Source organism: Lolium rigidum, chromosome 5, assembly GCF_022539505.1.
Source record: "Lolium rigidum isolate FL_2022 chromosome 5, APGP_CSIRO_Lrig_0.1, whole genome shotgun sequence".
NCBI lineage: Eukaryota > Viridiplantae > Streptophyta > Magnoliopsida > Poales > Poaceae > Lolium > Lolium rigidum.
This window is the reverse complement of record NC_061512.1, coordinates 250,446,804-250,460,924: the sequence shown is the minus strand read 5'-3', so window position 1 is coordinate 250,460,924 and position 14,121 is coordinate 250,446,804.

Below are 14,121 nucleotides of genomic sequence, written 5' to 3'. Positions count from 1 at the left end.
AAATTGTATTTCAGATGACATAGGACTGGGTCCATTGGGCAATCTCCCAGATAGCAGATGTTATGAATAAATTAGTTAATAATTGACAAATAACAGAAGGCATGCACAATGCACATACATATATCATGATGAAGTACTATGAGATTCAATCAGGCATTACATTGTAGTAAAGTACATAGAATACATCCAGCAGATCTATGCCTTAAAAAGTCCACTATCCGAACTCATATTGTTGTAAATAGATAATTGCATTACATGGTGCGTAATGTAATCAACACAATATCTCCAGGCTGCGCCATCACGCTAACATCCTGTAATGCATCCAGCAACTCAGAAATTTTCTGTCACTGTCTCAGATTGTATCGGAGTGCATGAACTCACTCATATCGAGCAACACTCTCCTTGAGTCATGGGCATCAACTTTGGCGAGCCTCTACTAGCAACAGAGGCGTAAGAATATAAATAATATATATGAGAAGATTACACCAACTGAGTAGTGTATTCAGTAGTCGTTGATCCACAAATATACATGTAGGATTATGTAGATGCTGACCTTGACTGCGAGTAGAAGTGAGTCATGGTAGATCTAACATGATAGCACAATGGGAGAAGACGACTATCGAGTTTACCAAGCAGACCCAGTGAGTCCAGTGAACTATTTATGATATCAACCGGAGGCGACTCAGCGGCGACAGACCGGGAGATGATTCTCTCCGGCGGGTGCCGGAGGCGATCTCCGAATCCCCTGAGATGGATTGGCAGGCGGCGTCTCGTAAGGCTCTTCCACGCTCTCGGTACTGGGGTTTGCGACGGAGGCTCATAGGTAGAAGGGGAGAATGGGAAGAGGCGACGCGAGGGGCTTCCATACAACAGGCCGCGCGGCCAGGAGGGCCGGACGGAAACAGAAAAATAGCCTTTGCATCTCGCCATAGGCGAAATGGAAAATGCAAGAATAATGATATAGCAAAGACAGCAGAACAGAGAAATTGCAGGGACGTTTGAATACCGTGATCCCCACGGAATTTTTATCATCTGCGAAAACGACAGCAAAGATAACTTCCACGATACCGTAATCTTGATCATACCGCCAGGAAGCGTTATGATATTAACGCGAAGAATGAGCAACATGGCAGGTTTATGCAAACCATCAAACCATATGAGCAAAGACTTTCGAACAATACTTCGCACACACCACGCAGATCGCAGAGCATCAGTGCCAAAATAACCGCGAACACGCATAATAGAGAGGGCGCCTGCAGCGCCGCAACTGGATAACATAACCGGCGACAGATGGGCGTTAAATGTTAATGGCGAGGCCAACGGAAGATGCCCAGTATAACCGCGTTTATTGTCACCAGGATAAAACTCGTTTCGCCTTCGCGCTGAAAGCCCAGCACGTTTAGAGAATCATCACTTTCCATATACCGGTCTCTACTTGGACAGTTGGAGTCGTTTCATCATCTTTCATCCGACGCGACTGCATCAACCGCATCGGACTTTACGCATGTCATCATTGCAACTGACATAATGTCGATGCTGAGTAACAACCATGATATACGCAAAGAGCAACGCCAAACCGCATTTCCTTTAAAGCCATTTTCATCGCCTTTATTTGAACTGGTTGCCGTGAGGAACGGTGCTTTCAGCTGAGCGTTTGTCCCAGCGGTTTACTCCCCCAGCGTCGCTATATGATCCATTAGCGTCATCATCTCGATTATTCGCTTTTAACCATCACGACCATCTCCATAAGGTCGCGCAAGAGCGACCGGACGATATAGCGTCATCAAATTGATTCAGAAAGACGCCACCGTTCTGAGCTTTTGCAGCAGGAACCAGCTTTCAGACGTTTGAGCGTTCCGTAAACGACTCCACTTTGCGTCTGCGCCACGGCGACGACATCGCACGTTTATGGCATTTATGGCGTCATTATTATGCATTTCCACATCAACTCCGGCATTGACGAGACGCCAGACAGCCGTCGTCACCGCCAGTCTTTGTGAATCCCGTAGTAAGGAAATATCTACTGAATCTGACAAATCAACGCTTTCAGGGTCCTATTTTAACGGGTTTTCCCAGGGCGACCGGTTAGATTACGGCGCGACGAGGCGGCGACATCGCTGCATGGCATCGGCCCACCTTCCCCGGCCGCGCGGCCCTCATGGGCCCTCGCGGTCGCCTCTGACCTGCCCTTCCGCCTACTTAAAGCCTCCGTCGCGAAACCCCCGGTACCGAGAGCCACGATATGGAAAACCTTACGCAGACGCCGCCGCCGCCAATCCCATCTCGGGGATTCAGGAGATCGCCTCCGCACCCCTGCCGGAGAGGGGAATCATCTCCCGGAGGTCTCTTCATCGCCATGATCGCCTCCGGATCGATGTGTGAGTAGTTCACCCCGGACTATGGGTCCATAGCAGTAGCTCGATGGTCGTCTTCTCCCCATTGTGCTATCATGTTAGATCTTGTGAGCTGCCTATCATGATCAAGATCATCTATCTCGTAATCCTACATGTTGTGTTTGTTGGGATCCGATGAATATTGAATACTATGTCAAGTTGATTATCAATCTATCATATATGTTATTTATGTTCTTGCATGCTCTCCGTTGCTAGTAGAGGCTCGGCCAAGTTGATACTTGTGACTCCAAGAGGGGGTATTTATGCTCGATAGTGGGTTCATGCCTCCATTAAATCCGGGACAAGTGATGTAAAGTTCTAAGGTTGTGGATGTGATGTTGCCACTAGGGATAAAACATCGATGCTTTGTCTAAGGATATTTGTGTTGATTACATTACGCACCATACTTAATGCAATTGTCTGTTGTTTACAACTTAATACTCGGAGGGGTTCGGATGATAACCTCGAAGGTGGACTTTTTAGGCATAGATGCATGTCTGGATAGCGGTCTATGTACTTTGTCGTAATGCCCCGATTGAATCTCATAGTACTCATCATGATATATGTATGTGCATTGTTATGCCTTCTTTATTTGTCAATTGCCCAACTGTAATTTGTTCACCCAACATCTGCTTATCTTATGGGAGAGACACCGCTAGTGAACTGTGGACCCCGGTCCTATTCTTTACATCTGAAATACAATCTGCTGCAATTGTTCTTTACTTTTCTTCGCAAACAATCATCATCATCCACAGTATACATCTAATCCTTTGTTTACAGCAAGCCGGTGAGATTGACAACCTCACTATTACGTTGGGGCAAAGTTCGTGATTGTGTTGTGCGGGTTCCACATTGGCGCCGGAATCCCTGGTGTTGCGCCGCACTACACTCCTCCGCCATCAACCTTCAACGTGCTTCTTGACTCCTACTCGGTTCGATAAACCTTGGTTTCTTATCGAGGAAACTTGCTGCTGTACGCATCACACCTTCCACTTGGGGTTCCCAACGGGCGTGTGCTTTACGCGTCATCACGGCCCAATGTTCTTCTCTAACAGTATGCATACTCAAACCATTTGATTGTGAGAACCGCCCTTACTTCAGACAAGACGAACATGCATAGCAACTCACATGATATTCAACAAAGGTAAAAGAGTTGATGGCGTCCCCGTAAACATGGTTACCGCTCAACAAGCAACTTATTAAGAAATAAGACACATAAGTACATATTCTTCACCACGATAGTTTTTAAGGCTATTTGTCCCATGAGCTATATATTGCAAAGGCAAAGAATAGAAGTTTTAAAGGTAGCACTCAAGTAATGTACTTTGGAATGGCGGAGAAATACCATGTGGTAGGTAGGTATGGTGGACACAAATGGCATGGTTATTGGCTCAAGGATTTGGATGCACGAGAAGAATTCCTCTCAATACAAGGCTAGGCTAGCAAGGTTGTTTGAAGCAAACTCAAGTATAAAAGGTGCAGCAAAGCTCACATATGAACATATTGTAGCTATTATAAGACTTTACATTGTCTCCTTGTTGTTCAAACACCTCAACCGTAAAATATCTAGACTCTAGAGATCAATCATGCAAACCAAATTTTAACAAGCTCTATGTAGTTATTCATTAATGAGTACAAGGTACATGATGCAAGAGCTTAAACAAGATCTATATGAGCACAACAATTGCCAAGTATCAAATTATTCAAGACATTAAACCATTTACCACATGCGGCATTTTCCGTTTCCAACCATATAGCAATGAATGAAGTAGTCCAACTTTCGCAATGAACATTAAAGATAAAGCCAAGAACACATGTGTTCATACGAAACAACGGAGCGTGTCTCTCTCCCAAACAAAGAATGCTAGGATCCGATTTTATTCAAACAAAAACAAAAATAAAAACAAACAGACGCTCCAAGTAAAGCACATAAGATGTGACGGAATAAAAATATAGTTTCACTAGAGGAACCTCGATAAGTTGTCGATGAAGAAGGGATGCCTTGGGCATTCCCAAGCTTAGACGCTTGAGTCTTCTTAAAATATGCAGGGATGAACCACGGGGGCATCCCCAAGCTTTGACTTTTCACTCTTCTTGATCATATTGTATCATCCTTCTCTCTTGACCCTTGAAAACTTCCTCCACACCAAACTCGAAACAAACTCATTAGAGGGTCAGTGCATAATTCATATATTCAGAGGTGACATAATCATTCTTAACACTTCCGGACATTGCACAAAGCTACTAAAAGTTAATGGAACAAAGAAATCCATCAAACATAGCAAAACAGGCAATGCGAAATAAAAGGCAGAATCTGTCAAAACAGAACGAGTTCGTAAAGACGAATTTTAAAGTGGCACCAGACTTGCTCAGATGAAAATGCCCAAATTGAATGAAAGTTGCGTACATATCTGAGGATCACTCACGTAAATTGGCAGATTTTTTTGATTTTTCTACAGAGACTACTGCTCAAATTCGTGGCAGCTAGAAATCTGTTCCTGCGCAGCAATCCAAATCTAGTATTGGCTTTACTATCGAAAATTCCAATCTGATCTCGGGCACAGATGAGCTCGTTTTATACACCACCTGTTTTCACATTGGTGGGGTAACATGCAGTCTGCAGCGCAGGGCCCCACCTCTGCGCATGCATTTATTTCCCTAGAGTGACCGTCGATGCCGGTACATAATTTACGGACGGAGTGGGCCGGAGACTCGATAGTTCTGTACTGTTGAAAATGGTGAGCTCATCTCACAATTGGGCATGGTCGGCTCTGCATCCAATGCCGCGACATGATCCCTAATCTCTCTCTCCAATATGCTCTCCTCCCATTTTTTCCATTATTTGCAGTGGGAATCGTATAAAGTCTATGTAGCCGTATTGGCATAAATATAAGTATATTCTCTAACCATCTTGCAATCGAGCAATTCTCTGTTGGAAAACACACAGACATATCCCCTATCCGCATCTCGATCAGCAGGCAGGGGCCAAGCCAATTGCCAAGGAGGATGGATCGATGGAGAGCACCTGCGCTTCAGATCCATACTCATGTGTAGGCTATGCAGCGGAGGAGGCGGCCACTCGTAGCCAAAGTCGGTATGTCGGTGCCCTGCAGCAGGTTCTTCCACGACGGGGATCTGAAGTCTGACATTCTTCAGGTGCTTACCAGAGACGATGATGACCTCCAGATCGAAAGCCTTTCACGGCGGCGGCGGGGGAGTAGTTGGACGAGCGGCTTGGTACTGCAGGTGGGGGAGCTCGTGGGGCGGAAGCGGGTGATGCTGGTGGTTGTCGGGGCAGGGAGAGGGCAGGAAGCCATGGCGTGGGGGAGCTGTGCTCCGGACTTCGCGCTTGCTGTCGGGAGGTGGGTGATGTGTCTCAGATCTGATAATCGTTGTTCAGCCAGAGCGCTCCCGGGGGCCTTGAGCCCATGATGCATGGCGCAAGAAGATGGGTTCGCCAGCATCAGTCATGGCGTGCTCGGCAACAGTTCACGATTTCGTCCATGGTCTAACGAGGAGATGCAGTCTGGCGAGTTTCTGTACCGCGGGTCCAGAGTTTTGGGCCAACGTGTACCGTGTAGTCTGGCCTATGTATGGGTGTAGCACATACCAAGAAGCTTCAGTAGTTTGTGACAATGCACACATATGGAGACAACATGATTGGTTCAGAAAACATGTCCATCTGTGCTCGGGAGCAAAAACACCCCCCCCTTTACTATCAAAGACTTTACTTGGCACAACAATGCAATAAAATAAAGATAAGGAGAGGTTGCTACAGTAGTAAACAACTTCCAAGACTCAAATATAAAATAAAGTGCAGAAGTAAATTAATGGGTTGTCTCCCATAAGCGCTTTTCTTTAACGCCTTTCAGCTAGGCGCGAAAAGTGTGTATCAAGTAACATCAAGAGACGAAGCATCAACATCATAATTTGTTCTAATAATAGAATCATAAGGTAACTTCATTCTCTTTCTAGGGAAGTGTTCCATACCTTTCTTGAGAGGAAATTGATATTTAATATTACCTTCCTTCATATCAATGGTGGCACCAACAGTTCGAAGAAAAGGTCTTCCCAATATAATGGGACAAGATGCATTGCATTCAATATCCAAGACAACAAAATCAACGGGGACAAGGTTATTGTTAACCATAATATGAACATTATCAATACTCCCCAAAGGTTTCTTTATAGCATTATCAACAAGATTAACATCCAAATAACAATTCTTCAATGGTGGCAAGTCAAGCATATCATAAATTTTCTTAGGCATAACAGAAATACTTGCACCAAGATCACATAAAGCATTACAATCAAAATCATTGACCCTCATCTTAATGATGGGCTCCCAACCATCTTCTAACTTCCTAGGAATAGAGGTTTCAAGTTTTAGTTTCTCTTCTCTAGCTTTTATGAGAGCATTTGTAATGTGTTTTGTAAAGGCCAAATTTATAGCACTAGCATTGGGACTTTTAGCAAGCTTTTGTAAGAACTTTATAACTTCAGAGATGTGACAATCATCAAAGTCTAAACCATTATGATCTACAGCAATGGAATCATTATCCCCAATATTTTGAAAAATTTCAGCGAGCTTTATCAATTTCAGCGATTTTAGCGGTTTCAGGCAATTTTGCACGCTTTGCACTAGGAGTAGTAACATTGCCAACACCAAATATTTTACCATTGATAGTAGGAGGTGTAGCAACATGTGAAGCATTAACATTACTAGTGGTGGTAATAGTCCAAACTTTAGCTACATTATTCTCTTTAGCTAATTTTTCATTTTCTTCTCTTTCCCACCTAGCATGCAATTCAGCCATCAATCTAATATTCTCATTAATTCGAACTTGGATGGCATTTGCTGTAGTAACAATATTATTATCAATATCCTTATTAGGCATAACTTTAAATTTTAAAAGATCAACATCAGAGGCAAGTCTATCAACCTTAGAAGCAAGAATATCAATTTTATCAAGCTTTTCCTCAACAGATTTGTTAAAAACAGTTTGTGTACTAATAAATTCTTTAAGCATAGCTTCAAGACCAGGGGGTACACTCCTATTATTGTTGTAAGAATTCCCATAAGAATTACCATAACTATTACCATTAGCAGAGGGATATGGCCTATAGTTGTTACTAGAATTATTCCTATAAGCATTGTTGTTGAAATTATTATTTTTAATGAAGTTTACATCAACATGTTCTTCTTGGGCAACCAATGAAGCTAAAGGAACATTATTAGGATCAACATTAGATCTACCATTCACAAGCATAGACATAATAGTATCAATCTTATACTCAAGGAGGAGGTTTCTTCAACAGAATTTACCTTCTTACCTTGTGGAGCTCTTTCCGTGTGCCATTCAGAGTAATTTATCATCATATCATCAAGAAGCTTTGTTGCCGCCCCCAAAGTGATGGACATAAAGGTACCTCCAGCAGCTGAATCCAATAGGTTCCGCGAAAAAAATTCAATCCTGCATAAAAGGTTTGGATGATCATCCAAGTAGTTAGTCCATGGGTTGGGCAATTCTTCACCAAAGATTTCATTCTCACCCATGCTTGAGCAACATGTTCATTATCTAATTGCTTAAAATTCATTATGCTACTTCTCAAAGATATAATTTTAGCGGGAGGATAATATCTACCAATAAAAGCATCCTTACATTTAGTCCAAGAATCAATACTATTTCTAGGCGAGAGATAGCAACCAATCTTTAGCTCTTCCTCTTAAGGAGAAAGGAAACAATTTTAATTTTATAATGTCACCATCTACATCCTTATACTTTTGCATTTCACATAGTTCAACAAAATTATTAAGATGGGCAGCGACATCATCGGAACTAACACCGGAAAATTGCTCTCTCATATCAAGATTCGATAAAGCGAGGTTTAATTTCAAAGAATTCTGCTGTAGTAGCGAGGTGGAGTAATAGGTGTGCATAAGAAATCATTATTATTTGTGCTAGTGAAGTCACACAACTTAGTATTCTCAACAGTACCCATTTTAGCAGTAGTAAATAAAGCAAACTAAATAAAGTAAATGCAAGTAACTAATTTTTTTTGTATTTTTAATATAGAGAACAAGACAGTAAATAAAGTAGAACTAGCAACTAATTTTTTTGTGTTTTGATATAATGCAGCAAACAAAGCAGTAAATAAAATAAAGCAAGAAAAAAACAAAGTAAAGAGATTGGAAGTGGAAGACTCCCCTTGCAGCGTGTCTTGATCTCCCCGGCAACGGCGCCAGAAAAAGAGCTGTTGACGTGGGAGTTGAAAATCTTTGTGGTGTAACTTTTCTTCGTTCCCCGGCAACGGCGCCAGAAAAAGAGCTTGATGCGCAGTCGACACGTCCGTTGGGAACCCCAAGAGGAAGGTGTGATGCGTACAGTAGCAAGTTTTCCCTCAGAAAGAAACCAAGGTTTATCGAACCGGTAGGAGCCAAGAAGCACGTTGAAGGTTGATGGCGGCGGAGTGTAGTGCGGCGCAACACCGGGGATTCCGGCGCCAACGTGGAATCTGCACAACACAATCACGGAACTTTGCCCCAACGTAACGGTGAGGTTGTCAATCTCACCGGCTTGCTCGTAAACAAAGGATTAGATGTATAGTGTGGATGATGATGGTTGTTTGCAAAGAACAATAAAGAACAATTGCGGTAGATTGTATTTCAGATGTAAAGAATAGGACCGGGGTCCACAGTTCACTAGTGGTGTCTCTCCCATAAGATAAGCAGATGTTGGGTGAACAAATTACGAGTTGGGCAATTGACAAATAAAGAAGGCATAACAATGCACATACATATATCATGATGAGTACTATGAGATTTAATCGGGGCATTAAAACAAAGTACATAGACCGCTATCCAGACATGCATCTATGCCTAAAAAGTCCACTTTCGGGTTATCATCCGAACCCCTTCCGGTATTAAGTTGTAAACAACGGACAATTGCATTAAGTATGGTGCGTAATGTAATCAACACAAATATCCTTAGACAAAGCATCGATGTTTTATCCCTAGTGGCAACAGCACATCCACAACCTTAGAACTTTCACGTCGCTGTCCCGGATTCAATGGAGGCATGAACCCACTATCGAGCATAAATACTCCCTCTTGGAGTCACAAGTATCAACTTGGCCGAGCCTCTACTAGCAACGGAGAGCATGCAAGAACATAAACAACATATATGATAGATTGATAATCAACTTGACATAGTATTCAATATTCATCGGATCCCAACAAACACAACATGAAGGATTACAAATAGATGATCTTGATCATGATAGGCAACTCACAAGATCTAACATGATAGCACAATGAGGAGAAGACAACCATCTAGCTACTGCTATGGACCCATAGTCCAGGGGTGGACTACTCACACATCGATCCGGAGGCGATCATGGCGATGAAGAGACCTCCGGGAGATGATTCCCCTCTCCGGCAGGGTGCCGGAGGCGATCTCCTGAATCCCCCGAGATGGGATTGGCGGCGGCGGCGTCTCTGGAAGGTTTTCCGTATCGTGGCTCTCGGTACTAGGGGTTTCGCGATGAAGACCTTAAGTAGGCGGAAGGGCGGAGTCGGGAGAGTCACGGGGGCCCCACACAACAGGGCCGCGCGGGCCCCCTGTTGGCCGCGCCGCCCTAGTGTGGCGGCGCCCCGTGGCCCCACTTCGTTTCCTCTCCGGTCTTCTGGAAGCTTCGTGCAAAAATAGGACCCTGGGCGTTGATTTCGTCCAATTCCGAGAATATTTCCTTACTAGGATTTCTGAAACCAAAAACAGCAGAAAACGACAAGCTGGCTCTTCGGCATCTCGTCAATAGGTTAGTGCCGGAAAATGCATAAATATGACATATAATGTGTATAAAACATGTGAGTATCATCATAAAGTAGCATGGAACATAAGAAATTATAGATACGTTTGAGACGTATCAACCATATCTACCTTTATGTGGTATTTCACCGCCACTCCAAGTAAATTTTAGTGTGCTACCTTTAAAACCTTCAACTACATCTCATTTTGTGTTTATGTTTTTAGCTCATGAGGATGTGAAAGTTATTATTGTTGTCTTCCATACTTTACTAAGTACAGCAAGACTCATGAGCTTCATCTTGCTTGTCAATAAAAAATGATAGATATAAAAAAGAAGAAGAGTTGGTTTGACCACAACTTCCAAAAGGGGAAGAAAATAGGAAAGTATAAGAAAGTGGCACTCCTCCATGGTTTGTGATTGTCGGTCGGCACCCGAGGATTCGGCTAGCCATGGTATGTGTAAGCAATGGATGGGAGGAGTGTCACGGTTTTATAAATAGCATGAATAAAAAGAGGCTTCGCCCAAATATTTCGGAACCGCTCTCAAACTTGTTTAGTATGGAAGATGACAAAAACACGTGTACCTATTCGTTGACAAAAAGCAGCCACCTCTCAAAGCAATCTTTTATTCAGTTTTGCAAACAAAAAGCTCTAGCACATGTTTAATCTCTGCTTCCCTCTGTGAAGGGCCATTCTTTTACTTTCTTGTTGAGTCAGTGCACCTATTCCTTCTATCTCAAAGAAAGCATGTGAACTGTTGTGATTCAATCATCTATGAATGTTGATGTATGCAATTGTCTTTTTAACTCTTACTTGTGCAGCACAATGTTTCTACCGAAATGAATACAATGTTGAAAGCCATCTATGAATGAAAAGAGGATGCAATAATTGAGCATTATGGTATGTGAAAATTTATTAGTTGTTAATTGTTCTCTGACCAAGAACAAAAGGTTTGCCATGACACTTATGATTTCCTTTACATACTCATATGTGTTGATTCCTTATTCATTGCAAGTGGATCATATTTGAGGATGTTGCTGTCTATGATAGCTTGTGTGTTGGTGAGTGTGATGCTTCTTGTTCGTATTTTGTTATCGACACTTCACTCCATAAACCTGTGGTCCGGTTTACTGAGCTCAGCTTTCGCTTGGGGACAAGCGAGATCTAAGCTTGGGGGAGTTGATACGTCCAATTTGCATCACTATTTTGTATTATAATCTACTGTTACGTATTGATATATTTCATATTTAGACATGATACTTATGTTATTTTATCTATTTTTGCATGTTTGATGATTTTCACGGGATTTGCTGCCGGATCTGGAATTCTGCTGGAAAAGTGGTCATCATGGTACCATACTTCGGAAGATCGGAAAATTCCAGAAACTTTCACGAAGGTCTTATTTTCCCGGATGACGGAGATAGCCAGAAGGAGGACCTGAGGGGGGGGCACCATTGGGCAATACAATGCCCAGGCGCGGGGCCTACCCTGGCCGCGCCTGGGGCATGTATGGCCGCCCTGGACCACATCTGACGCCGCCCTTTCGCGTATATCATCCCCACGAAAACCTAAGATCGGGGGGCAGCTCGCAGAAATATTCCGCCGCCGCTACGAGGCGGAAAACACCAGAGAGAGAAAAGCTCTCCGGCAGATAGGAATCTGTCGGGGGAAATTCCCTCCCGGAGGGGGAAATCGTCGCCATCGCCACCGCCATCGAGCTGGACTTCATCGTGATCATCATCCTCATCATCTCCACCATCAGCACCATCATCACCGCTGTCTCCACCTCGTCCCGCTGTAACTATTTGGGTTGTACCTCTCATATTTCGAAGGGGAAACTCTCCCGTTATTGATTACTTGTTGTATTTGATGCTATTGAGTGAAACCATCGGATTAAGGTTTATGTCCAGATTGTTATTCATCATTATATACCCACTGATCATGTTCCATATGTTGTCCCGTGAGTAGTTCATTTAGTTCTTGAGGACATGGGAGAAGTCTTGTGTTAGTAGTGGAGCTATGTGAGTAATATGTATTGATATGATATTTAAGTTGTGGTGTTATTATTCTAGTGGTATCATGTGAACGTCGACTACATGATACTTCGCCTTTATGGACATAGGGGAATGCATCGTGTATTTGGCTACTAATTGCGGGGTTGCCGGAGCGACAGAAACCTGAACCCCCGTTAGGAAACCACTGCATGAGGGAGCTTAGGATCTCAGAGTTTAAGGTTGTGGTTATATTTTATCTTAATTACCTTCTTGTAGTTGCGGATGCTTGCAAGGGATTTAATCACAAGTATGTATTATCCTAGTAAGGGTAGTGCATTAGCAAAGGTTCACCCACACAACACTTACCATACCAATAGAGATTATTCACGGATGCGACGCGAAAGCACTTGACATAAAACCTCCCGTGTGTCCTCAGGAACGTTTGTCGATATAAGTAGAACAACCGGCTTGCCCTTTGGGCTAAAAAGGATTGAGCCACTTGCTGCAATTATTATTGCCACCTTTTATTTACTCGCATTTTATTTATTTGCAATATCAAATACCCCTGAAAACCCATTTGCTAGTGTTTACACAGAATCATTCATTGGAACTGCTCATTAAAACCTTCTGCTCCTCGTTGGGTTCGACACTCTTATTTATCGACGATACACCCCCTATACTTGTGGGTCATCAATTATTATTCATGATCTTTTGTTTGAGTTACTTCTCATGTTATAACATAGCTGCTAAGTTCTATTGAATTATATCTATCATGCCTATGTTTAGAGTACTTTGATCCCAGCTCACTATGCTTTTACAATAACTTGATCAAGATTGTGTTGGCTGCATGTCACCTTAAAAATTATTTTTGTTATCACTTACCTACTCGAGGACGAGCATGAGTTAAGTTTGGGGAAGCTGATACGTTGCAAACGTATCTATAATTTTTGACGCTCCATGCTTGTTTTACACCAATTTCTATATGTTTTGTCTACACTTCGTGACACTTTTATGCATTTTTCGGAACTAACCTATTGACAAGATGCCACAATGCCAGCTCCTATTTTTTGTTGTTTTTGTATTTTAGAAAAATTGTACACGAAATATTCTCGGAATTGGATGAAACAAATGCCAAACCTCCTATTTTTCTCGGCACGAAGACAGAGTCCAGAGCAGAGACGGGGGGGGGCACCAGGGAGGCCACACCAGCCCTTGGCGCAGGCCCCCCAAGCCGGGTGGTGTGGGGCCTCCTGGCGCCACCGACCTCGCCCTTCCGCCTAAACACAACAACCTCCGTCCACGAAAAGTTCCGTCGCTGCCATCGTCCAGACAAGTTTCGGGGGTCAGAAGTTCCTGTTCCGGCACCCTGCCGGGACGAGGATTGACCCTCGGAGCCATCTCCATCTACTCCACTGCCTCCACTTCGACTCCATGATGGTTTTTGAGTAGTTCCCCCTAGACTACGGGTTCTCGGTTGTAGCTAGTTGATACTCGCTCTCCCATGTATTTCAATACAATGATCTCATGAGCTGCCTTACATGATTGAGATCCATATGATGTAATTGGTGTTGTGTTTATTGGGATTCGATAAGTTGTGGAATTTTGATCAGATTGTTCATCATATTATCATACTACTATTATTTAAGATCTTGCATGCTCTCTGGTACTTGTAGTTACCCTGATCAAGTAGTTGCCTGTATCTCCAAGAGAGAGTATTTATGCCTGATAGTGGGTTCATGCCTCTAGTTTTCTGGAAGAGTGACAATACCTTCTAAGATTGTAGATGTGATGTTGCTACTAGGGAGAAAATAACAAATTGCTTGCAACTTAATACTGGAAGGGGTTCGGATGATAACCTGAAGGTGGATTATTAGTCGTAGATGCAGTTGGATTAAGGTCTATATATTATGTTGTAATGCACAATAA